This window comes from Megalops cyprinoides, chromosome 1, assembly GCF_013368585.1.
Source record: "Megalops cyprinoides isolate fMegCyp1 chromosome 1, fMegCyp1.pri, whole genome shotgun sequence".
Lineage (NCBI taxonomy): Eukaryota > Metazoa > Chordata > Actinopteri > Elopiformes > Megalopidae > Megalops > Megalops cyprinoides.
This window is the reverse complement of record NC_050583.1, coordinates 62,793,048-62,805,461: the sequence shown is the minus strand read 5'-3', so window position 1 is coordinate 62,805,461 and position 12,414 is coordinate 62,793,048. Positions and strand designations below refer to the sequence as shown.

Sequence of the window (12,414 nt, the reverse complement as noted above, 5' to 3'; positions counted from 1 at the left end):
CGAATCCTGGCCTGTACACACAGAGTTATCATCCCATCCTTTCATGTAATTGTTTGAACGGGTGTTCAGTGAGAATGCATCCGCATTACCCGCCTAAGATAGCTCTGCTTAATACGTTTCCTCGTCTCCTCGCTGCGCAGTACACGAACACCCTTCGGCAAACACCCCCGCCCCAGAGCTAACAGGGACAACACACCTCTCACTTCATAACTTAAGGGGGGTGGGGGGTGGGGGGGGCTGGGGAGGGGGGGCAGTGCAAACAGTACTCCGATAACAGATTTTCTTTTTAATCCCCAATGTTAATTTAATTTCACCTTGCACAATGCTCCCTTCCAAGCCCAATTCACTTGATCTTCCTTTTTTTTTTTGTTTTTGGCATCCCTTTGCTGAGAAACCAGTTATCGGGGACTGGAAATATCGGCCCTAAAAATAAAATAAGGGGGAGAATAATCTCGGTGTCTCTCGAGGCATCAAACGATGACCCCCTTCCCCCATTTCTCCCTGTCAAATTGTGTTTTTTTTCCAATCAATAAACATTATCATAGACCGACAGACTATCTGCTATTTGGAGCAGACCCTCTGTCTCACTGATCTTAGGCCAGCTTGTCCTTATTCTCCCTGAGATCTGGAGCAAGCATTGATAGAGGCGGTTTTGCATTACAAAACAGAATATATAAATATATAACAGAGGAATATAACCTAATGTAAAAATGAATCTAAAAAAGTTAGACTGAGAAAGAGGCTGTCAGAATAGAGTCGAAAAAGAAAGCGGACACATACTGGTTGGTTTCTGTCATTGTCTTGTTATGTGTTGCATTTTAGCAGTTTGGCATAACTATTCCGTTGTTGCACGGTAACTGGTGAGTGCTACAATACCGCGACTGAAAACAATATAATGTAACACCAACCAATGATACTTATGACCCTCTGAACATCATGTGGCAGCTTGAAGGGGTGCAAAACATTTTAAACAGAAAATATTCCTCCTCAGAATCACCTTGCAAAGGTCTTCCTAAAAACGTCTCATTGCGATCGTCTTGAGTAAATATTCAATGCGCTCACCAACAAAAGGCGAAGAAAGGGCTTTTACACATCCCCATTTCGCCATGCAGCGAAACAGGTGAGGGTGCGTTCTGTGTTTGCCCCGTTTCTGTGATTTCGATTTTACTTCTCCAACTGGCTGCAAGATCTGGCTTCACCAAACACTGAAGGCAGGATCGAGGGCCTTTACAAAAAGCAGGACACTTCAGACACTGCGAAAAAAGGGCAGATGAGAGCTCACCTGGCGAAGCCCGAAAAGGTGTTTCATCAAAAGGCTTTCACTGCGCAAGGCCTGACAATGCCGAGAAACTGCGTTTCAGTACTTGTGCTCAACAGGCTCTCCAAGGCCCAGCGTCGACGAGAACAGAAACCTATGCCAGTTAATAATCTCGTAACAAAAGCTAAAAGACATCATCCTATTAACTAGTGGTCTCCAGTGCTAATGCGAGGTACTTCCCGGTGCCTTTTATAGAGAACAGTGCTATTAAAGGGGGTCTAAACAGCCAGCGGGAACCTGGGCTCCATTCGCCTTTTATCTCCATCTGTTGTTTGGGACCTAACAAGTGGGCGGCTGGAGGTGTCAGTGATATTATAGAGCTTCGCGAAAATTAGCCTCAAACTTCCCCATTTCTCAGTTCGAGTTTCAGATTTTAGAATGCAATCTGAGGTGATGGTGTTGCACAAATTATGCATTTATTTATATATTTTTTGGTCCTCAATAATAGCAGTTTTTCAGAGGATGAGGGGGAAAAAAAAGTTTGTACACCACTACCCCCTGATGCACTTCTTTTTTTATCTTTTAGTCCAGCGATATTCAATGAGCAAGCTGACTGAAAAGCACCAAGTCCAACACAAAAAGCGTTCGAAATTCTCATTTAGTTGTCTTTATTTTGCTAGCGCCATGTGGTCCTTGAAGATGTTGAAAACACGGGAAGCAGTGGAAAGATCAGAGCAGGCTCATTAGCATTCGGACAAAATTGGAGTGGCCGAGATGTATAGCGGGCCTACTCCTCCGGCCCTGTGAAAGCCGCCGGTGGTAAGCTCGGTTTCATTGTGCTTTTGTCTTTTCTCTGGGTTTTCAGCGCAGCAGGCGTTTGCTAGCCCCAGGTTGCACAAGGGAATTATGGGAAAAATAAAAAAAGCCAACATCCTCGCCGTGTCGTATTTAGACAGTGGCCTGTGGAACAACTCAGATGTGTTTGTTCACTTTTTTTTTTCATAAAAATTCACGATAGATCAACCTACTTTTTCAACGCATGCTCCATTAAGGCACTTCAAAGAGAGTATGACCAAATGTAACCTTTCCAACGTGACTATTCTGGGTTGCCATTTGTTTCATCCCCACCAAAAGATTAAAAAAAAAATACTTAACTGCTTCAAATAAATTAATAAATAATCACAACTGGTTTTGATGCTTTTAAGAAAATTATAAATACTTCAACATAAAATGGAAGAAACCGGAGGTGGGAGTCCCAACAAATCTAAACCAGGCCCTGTGTTTGTTTGATAAGCATCCAGAGAGCAAGAGGCCGTAAAGAACCATGTTTAAACTGAGGGTACATAAATAATGACTCACCCAGCAAGACCTGCGCAGAATAAAGGAACAGATATTCGGAGAGTATTTGATGCATTTCTCCTTCTTTTTAAAATATTCATACAGCGAAATGAAAAGCTCTTGCTTTCATGAGGAAAAAGGCTACACTAATGCCAGCCATCTCGCGTCAACCTTTCCGAGCTGTAGTGAAATGGATAAAGGTCTCGCTGGATGGGTTTATCTGTTAAATCCTTGTGGTTGGCCTGCTATCTACGACAATGACCCCAAAGAATGTCAACAGCTCATTTCCCAGAGAGCTGGAAGGAGTCGCCGCGCGAGGCGTAATGTGCTGCTTCTGCGAAGGCCCCGTTTCAAACGCTGAATTTCACAAGCTGTTTAACCATATTTGGCCTTATGATCTCCGGTCCCCCTGACGCTCTGCATCCACATGCTCCCATTTATTTGCCACATTCTGTCTTTCGTCATAAAATAGGGCAAATTTTCTCTAGGTCTTTCCAATAATCTAGTTTTGTAAAGGATCTTAATAGAGAAAAATGCACAGATTTAAGGCAAAGATAAAACATAAACACATACAAAGGACTACAAAAAACAGTGTTTGTCACCACAACAAAACAGGAGCAAATATATTATGTTTATTAATCTTAAACTGTCACGTCATGCACGATCCGAAAAATAAAAGCACACCGATCAGGACAAACAACTGCTAGCAGCAGCTTTCAACAATCTCTTTCCCTTCATCACTGGGTTTGTCAAAGTAACCAGTCATATGATGGAGGCTTAAGGCCCGCAGCACTTTTTCAGTTCCTGTGTTTACAGAATCTTTTTACGTTTTAAATTACTCCTTTAATTACAAGCTGGGGGTGGCTGGCTGATTTGCACTGCAAGTGAAAAGGGCAAAACCTCTATCTGCAAGCTGCAAGCTTCCTCCACTCTGTGTACAACAAAAAAAAAGCCTATCGGAATGTGAATTCATAGTAAACTCTTTTTTCCGCAAAAGATAAAAAAAATTCTTATTTGGGTATGATAACACACTTCCCTCACAACACATTTCTATATCTACTTAAAAAAAAATATATATATATATATATACAAGAATGAAAAAGGTGGATTGTTCCTCCTTGCTCTACTGATGCCAGTAATGGAGGCTGTCTGCACTCAAGCTTTTCAGGACCAGATGTTGCAGAACTGACCAACAATTGGGCCAATAATGCAGGGGGAGGGAGGTGGGGGGGTGGGTGCACTGGGGAGGGTTAGAATAAATTAATGACTGATTTCTCTGGCTTTGATGGAATTAAGTGCACTCCTTTTCCCAATGTGCCATGTGAACGTCCTCGCGTTAAACGTTTTTTTTTCTCTCTCTCTCTCATTCCTTTCTTGACAAGTAAGGCCACCCAGCAGAAAGCAACTGATGCAAAACCCAGGAGTAATCCCCCTGTTTATCTCGGCTCCGTGGTTAGTCTTAACACTGCCCCCATTATCTCACGGATTTAGGCAAACTTTCATTTATTTGTTGGCCTCCGTTTCTTTTTTTCCAACTTTGTTGCCCGAGTTGAAGATCCCCAAGCCCTATTCCAATGTAAATAGATTTGCATAGAGCTACAATGCATCTTGCCGGGGTCCTGATTAGTCAACAGCGGGGTAGGCAGCCTGCATGTGGGGGTCCTCAGGCAGACATGTATATGTAAAAAAGTGGCTTCCAGGAGTGAAGACTCAACGCTTGCATATGTATCTGCGCTGGCCAGAGACCCTCTGTCTCAACAGCCAAAGGAATGCATTCATTCCCACCCCTCGCCCCTCATTCTTCTCTCTCTCTCCCAGTATCACCAAAGCTCATAGTGTGCTCTAAATTTGGCAGTTATTCTCTCTCCATATGCAATTCAAACACACACACAAAACAAAACAAAAAAAACAACTGTGAGCTGCGTTTGAATGGCCCTGCTAATGCAGGACGTAAATGCAAGAAACCAGCATCCTGAATGCAAAGCTTTTGCTGCGGAGTAAAAATGGATGCTTCTGGAGTGAAATGCCACACTTCCACTGACCCACCATAGCTGTGGGTCAGCTACACCTGAGGCCAGCCAAAGGCGTTACCACAACAAACAGAGCCAAGGCTAACAGTATTTTGGCCAATCCCAGGTGCTACAGTGGGTTGGCCCACAGCCCAGGTGAGGTGAGCAGAAGTGGTCTTGTTTATGCTGTGGAAAATGTCATAGCTAATTAGATAGCATACCCATATCTACATGATCAACAGATCAAGCTAGAAAAAAATATAAATTACACCCTGAGCTGTATGTATGCTGTCATCTGCCAGTCTTTCTGCTGTGGTCTCTTCAAATAATGGTCAGTAGTCGGGAGGAGAGTGGCAGGCGAAACTCCACCAGTTAAAACGTAACCCACCAGGGTGGACCACATTACAAAGGCACACAAATGCAGCTAGAGCTAGTCAGTGGAGACCAGGCGAAACAAGGTGGGCAGTCCGCTGGTGACTACAAGTATAGAAAAAGCACACAAGATATGGGCTTGGGAGAGAAAGAGTGGGCTACGGATTGGCTGTGCAGGCCTTCAGCATTACTTTCCTTCGAGTGAAAGCCATGATGCACGTGTGAAGAATTAGTTTACCACATGCACAGTACGTCAGTATGTCACACTCATGTCGTTCTAGGGCAAACCTTCAGAGGGCTGTGGCTAGACACCAAACTCTGCCTTTGTAGAAAAAGCTAAAGGACTTAGTGCTGATCTAACAGCATATTTACAAGATCAACTGTTGCTTAACATGTACAATTTCAGGGTTCCTTCAGTATCTTTTTTATTCCAATAAAACCCAGCATCAAGTCAGTTAGCAAGATGACACAACATACTCAAAGGTCGGGAAGATGGCACATTTGTAGGTTGTAGGTTTGTAGGTTGACAGAAAAAAAGAAACACTTGGTTTTGTGCAGACCAAACACTGACTCTTGTTAAAAACCTCCCATTACTAGTTGAGACTACAGATTCGACCACTTGCATTAACATCCCAGCAAGTCTACGCATCACAGCATCCTGCCAAAGTCTTCCTTGTTTACCCGAACTCTCTCACTTAAGCCCTTAGTTACACGAATAAAACTCTTTGTTTATCTATATATACATTTTTAACCCCATACAGAAAATCCAATATTCCGCCCTTTATACCGATACTTTGAAGATTTCGTGGTTTAAGCAGAACTGCAATAAGTCAGTGGCACTGGTGCGCGAAGGAGACCAACAGAAAATACTGCAGATCCCAAATGAGGGGAGAGAGAAGGAGAGAGAGAAGAAGGGAAAGAGGAAAAAAAAAAATCATCACAATAGAGGTGCCAAAGTCTGTTGACAGTCCCAATTTTCTTTGCATAATTGACTCCTCCTCCCCCATTAGCACAGGGCTGAAGGCTCCCCAGGCCATGTGTTAGAACAAATCTGAGCAGTGTCATATTGCATGCATTTCAAGGAGGCCAACAGGGTTACCACTGCATTTGCTTAATGAATTAATCTGATGGAGTAATGGCTGCACTAACACCATTAGTCTCTGCCAAGCATCTGGAGCAAGGATTGTGACACGGCGTATTTCCTTTTGGTTTGTTTAGGGGCAGTAGAGGAAAGGCCTCTTCCCAAACGCATAGAATTATTTCCTTCCCATTGCATACCGCTTTCATTATACCTAAAATTTGGCACAGCTTAGCCAAAATTAGGCCAATTTTCAACTCTGTGGTAAAAAAACCCATTATTTTTCAATGACACAGCAACTTTTTTCTAATTGACTTTTCCCATGGACATGCCAAAATAACTAGCCTGATGGCTTTTTGTAGCCATAACAGAACAAAACAATAGGAAATGACAACTACCAAAGTGGTGGAGTAGCAAGTTTTGCAAGTCAATGGAGCCATCATTAGCAGGCTCCTCATTACTACGCTTAATTGATAAGAGTGTCTCCATCAGTTACCATTTGAAAAGGTCTATTAATTGACTGCATCTCTAAAATTCAATTATGCTGTCAGGACACAATTTGTAAACCAAATAATGATCAATTATGCAAATTTCACACCCTCCCAAAATACCCTCTTTAACACACATCCTCTGCAGTGTGTCCATGTAATGACTAACATTAACAAGGGCCTGTGTCCTAAAAACACACTAGAAAACAGGTAAAGTGGTATAAACACAATCATACATATTGAAGAGCAACAGTTCTTTTATCTTTAAAATACCCAGTATTCAGTATAAGATACCAAATTGGTTCTAATACACGTTGATTTATTAGAGTCAGTTGTTTTCTTTTTGCAGGATAGCTTTTCAATTATGGCTATGAACATCAACCCCCTTGTGGACATACACATATTTGATGAATTGCATCCTTTTTTTGGCTGGATGTAACTGGAATCATTGTCAGTGTGGCAGAAGATGAATAAAGCAATCACACCGCAGGGTGGTTCAATAAAGAAGAGACTATAATAAGCATGGTCATTGTCCCCTTTTAAAGATGCTAATTGAGTATACCAGTGGATGAGCCAATGTGGCACAAAATAGCTTTTATCTGATATTTCACATCAGCAATTTAAAGAGCTACAGACTGAAAAAGAACTACATGGGGCAAAGGTGTAGGTGTGTGTGCAAATGAGAGTGTGTGGGGTGCAGAGAGAGAGAATGGGAAAGAGAGAGAGAGAGAGAGAGAGAGAGAGAGAGAAAACAAAATCACCGGCACAAGCTACTCAGAATTTGGGTCTGGTTATCAAAATATAAATTACATATCTCTCAATGCGGTCCCTATCTCCTCCAACCACCGCACCACCCCCCCCCACCCTCCCCACTTTACTCCATCCCGCAACCCCCGCCCTACCAAGCCAATGCGTTTTATCTTAAGATTTTCAGACAATGCCTGGAGGATCCCGTTCCCTAATCTTCCTAAAAATCCCCTTTCATCCAACTGTTAAAGAATGTTTGAAAAGCTGACACCGACCCGAAAAAAAAAAAATCACTGCACATCTGGGAAAGACTGGATGTGGGGGCAGGGGAGAAGGGGATCTGGGGTCCTTGCAAGCTAACTAGCTAATTAAATTGTTCTGCCGCTCAAATGTTCAAATGGCTTTTGAGATTAATTAAGAGCAATGTGTAGTACTTTCATTTTTTAGCAGCCTAACACAACCCCTAAATTCATCAAGTTTTAACCATTACTTTAAATATTTATTTCACTGAATAACAGAAACACATATGTAATCTAACTGTATCATAGCAAAACAACAGCTCTGGCTGTTTGTCACTTTTTAACTTAAAATGTTAAGTGAGGATAATATTGGAGATACTGAAAATATTTGGAAAATCCAAGTATTTACTTCACTTATCAAAAAGGTAATAAAATCAAACATGCATTAAGCAAAGAAGAGTTGAAAAATATTTTTTAACTGATTATTTCCATATTTGCCTTTTTATTACTGGGGAAAATATTTCCCAGTTAACACAATTAAACACATAGGACTAAAATTCTCATCATTTATACAAACAGAAAAGGTACTTTTGGCCTCATTGAGCTTCCACTCATGTGTGCTCTCAAAACACTATACACTAATTTAAAAAACGAGAAGAAAATTAAACACGCAGAATATCAGAATTTGGTCACTGTTCTTCCTGCTGATCCCAATGCAGTGTGGCATTGGGAATTGTAATTGAGTCTAGGGAAAACTACCCTCCCCTTTCTAAGAAAGAGGAAAAAAGCAGATAAAGCTCCGAGCCAGCATGAATATCTAAGAACAAGGTAGGCAAAAAAAAAATAAATGATAAGAAGAAACAAAGGTGTATGATAATACAACCATGTAAACGAGTGTCTGTTGATTGGACAAGACATCAGAAACGCTCTCCTCTCAGAACTCGGAAGGGTATTATGTTCTAAACACTTTTTCTTCCCTTACTGCTGAAAGATTATACTAGTTATCCCATTAAAGTTGGTAAAATGCCATTCTTGTGTCTTTAAGCTCTCGCATAGGAGGTCAAGAAGAGTATGCCTCTGCTTACAAGGTTGGTGTGGATGTAATCTTTCCAAAGTTACAATAATTAATGTTAAGCTTCTTTAGCAATACGTTTGTGAAAGAACTTGCCTGATAATATACTTAAAGCTGTGCTGGCTGTTTGTGTTTCTGAGCGGGCAAATGCATTCACCATGCCGCTCACGTACTGCAGCTTAAATCTTTAGTTAAACCAGGGCTGACGGTGAACACCCAGGCTTTGAACACAATGAATGAATTAGAACTTATCATGGCATAACATATATGTGCCTATAAATGTGTCGTTTTCTGATGTTATTTATACAATTTAATATAGATTTTTGGCTGAATGATGACTACAGAAGCTAGATGTGATGCACAGAAGAGCTTAATTAAGATAGTGTTCTATGTAATAAAAACATAATGCAGAAAAAAACAACAAAAAAAAATCTAATTACCCAGTGTAATATTGACAAAGTAACCTCATGAGAGATTAATGAAGCTCACAGGTGAGATTCAGAAATACTGAAATATATATTTATACTATAATAAAAAGAAAGCAGCTTTTACTAACATGCAAGGCAAAAATAAGAACAAAAACAATAAAGAAACAGCTAAAAGTGTCTTAATCGAAAGTAAACACCATTTAAATTTAAATAGGTATTCAGCTATGCGTTTTAATACCTACAGTCAACAAGGCATAACAAGTTGTTTCATGAAAAAAGTATGCTATTAAACAGGGTTAAAAATGCAATACCATTGATCCACTATAAAGGAATGTACAGCGTTTCATTAAAGCGGTGGCTTGTCGGTATACTACATTAAGCCTTTGATATCCCTCTTGTGTGAATTTCGGCTTCCGACTTGAACACAAAATGGGGATTAGGTTGCTATAAAACCTGCGTCAATCTTATCGGCGTCAAGTGTAATTTTTAAACATATGTTAATCTGGGCTGAAACTCCTTCTTCCCCTACCCCTTTTTTTATCTCTTATCACGCATAGGTAACGACGCCACAGTGCCGTGCTAAACGCCGTTATTTTCATAATTGTATCCATTGTTGAACGTCACTTAAAAGTGTGTGTGTGTGTGTGTGTGTGTGTGTGTGTGTGTGTGTGTGTGTGTGTATGCATACACATGCATTACCACTAGGAAATCTGACAAGGAAATATGGAAATTAATCCTGTGTCCTGGTCCTTCTTGTGCCACTGACAGGAGATAGCTGCACAGGGCACAGAGGAGCAGGAAAAGGAAATAATGGAGATATGGACCCACCATAAGTGGCTCACTTGTATGAGGGTGCACGTACACACACACAAACACACACACACACAAACACACACACACACACACACACAAAACAATGTCTGAAGAGGCACTCTACCCATTTTTAATAACCTTCATAATTTTCAGATTTGCAAAATACAATTTCTTTTAAACATGCCCCCCCCCCCCCGCCCCCCAACACCTCACACACAAACATTTATGTGAATACTCTATCATTGCATAATCATTTTGTTGGATCAAAAAATATGTTTTAAAAGTGGGTACTTGGCTACACAAAACAAACATAATTTAAATAAGAGTACTAAAAATCACAGTAAAATAGATGAGGAGGGCAGGGAGTAATTTCAGAAACGTTCCTACAGTGAAGGACACTGCTCCCTCTGGTGAGAGAATAACAAGTTCATTAAGCGAGCGCCACCCCAGGAATTAATTCCCAGGGCCTCTCCACACAGTTTATTGGTTGGTTTTTCATCACCGCGAGCATCATTAAGGCACTGCAGTAATTAAGAGTCGTTAGAAAGTGAATTCTCAAACTGCAGATTAGAAAATTAAACTATTTACTGATTACATATTAATAGAAGAAAACAATAGCAGTCGCCATAAGCTTGGAAGGCAACCAAGGAATAAATCTGTGTACTTAATTACCATAAACAATGGTTGCATAGAAATGGAGTTTTATGCACATTCCCTTCTGTAATATGTCTGATATCAGAAGACACTTGACAATTCTTGTTCAATTATCTCTATTATTTAATGTGCTGTGAACTGCTCTGTGTAAATAAATTAACCACCCCAATTACTTTGAAATCATCTAGGGAGACGATGTAATAGAAAATTGTGGAGAATTCAGCATTGTGCCAAATCTGGCAAAATAAATTCATGTTCTACTTGTTTTTAATGTATCATGGAAGGGTCTGTCTCTTCCTCTTTAGATCTAGGAACCTCACTGGACACCTCACTGCACTTTTGGTACACAGAGGTACAGAAGCCGATAAATCTGCCTGCAATAACGATGTAAATTGTTATACCTCATAATTAGGGCTCTGTTTGGTTAGGCTGACAGAAAATCAGTTTATATGACTCTTCATTCAGAATGATGACTCTGCACAATTTCATCCCATATGAGACCAAGCTTGCATTCTTTTAAAGTAACACACATAAATGTTCATGTCGAATATGAGCTGGGCAAACAAGATAATGTTTAAAGGATCGAGCAAAAGAAAAATACATTTTCTATAATTCACAGTATGCCAAGCATACAGATGTCAATGTTTTGAATCAGACAGGACCTTCATCAAGACAGATCAATTTGATCCATACGAATCGGAGAAATTTCACCCCCAAAAATCAAAATATACATGCATTCACAGACTAAGAATCAAGGAATGCTTGACCTGCAATGTTCTGCCTCCCTGACACATTAGAAGGAAGGCCCATCAGTGTTCGACAGTAGGACATTCACCACTTTGATGGCCAGTTTATAAGCACAACAGGGCGTTGTCTCTCTCATCCCGTCTCTAAAAAGGAGCCTATGTTACAACACTGGGTGCTCCGTACAAACACTGTTCAAAACATGAAAATCGTCCAGGCAGGTAGCCTCAGACACACAACAGGTGAACACACACCGTAGGTTCACAAAGCCTCACTTCTGTCATAAACGGTAAAAGCTGTTGATCATGTTTCACATGTGCATTTATACACACCCACCAGCTGTTTAGTGTCGCACTGATGTCATGTGACCTCTAATTAGCAAAATTTACATAACAGTAAATTGTACTGTAGCGCAATATGTATTATGAATTCTGATTGTTATGTTACAAAAGATAATGCTAAAAGCCCCTGCGCTGCCATGTCAGCACACCTCTCTCTACTGGCCAGCCAACAGCAGTGCTGCTCTCTATCCGCCCCTATTCAAGGTGCCCCCCTTTTAACCTCTCTGCAAATAAACTCAAGAACACATAAATATCATAATTCATACATTTCAGGCATATATTTTGTTGATTTATGCATTATACGGAGAAGTGATCTGATGAAAACTTCACCTTCATCAGTTCCGCCTACCCCCCTAGTTTTTAATACGAGGCGACAAGCTTATCAGTGTCACATGCTATCATTACAAATGTATTTTCTATGGCTGTTCACCGTATGTCTGTGGGCTTATTGTGTAAATGCCTTCAGTAATTGCACAGCAAAGTGTTGAGTCCTTTTCATTCGAAATCATATTTCAGACTGGGTGAAAATCTGGTGTAAGGTGTACGGTTGTAAAAGTAGCCCTGTTAAAAAAAAGCTCTCACAGGCCACTGCTGCTTTATCGCCTCAGGGAAAAAAAAATCCCTTCAAATTGACACAAAGGTGCATGCCTCTATTGGGTAGAGGTGAGGGGAGGAGGGGAAAATGTAAGCTAATACAAAAGGGACGGTCTTGATACATCTAAAATGTGATGGTGAGGCGTACAAATCCTGGCGCCTGCATTTTTTTTTTTCCTCCTTTCCAGACCTGCTCTTCTGAGAAAAATAATACCGGTAACAGGACGCTATTCTCAAAT

The 12,414-nt window shown here is 40.7% G+C and overlaps 1 protein-coding gene across 3 annotated transcripts in view; it reads right to left on the bottom strand.

The window, feature by feature from the left end:
• The window catches only part of LOC118777782 (EH domain-binding protein 1-like), a 129,893-nt gene that overhangs the window by 13,267 nt on the left and 104,212 nt on the right, over positions 1–12,414 (bottom strand). The window lies entirely within an intron of this gene.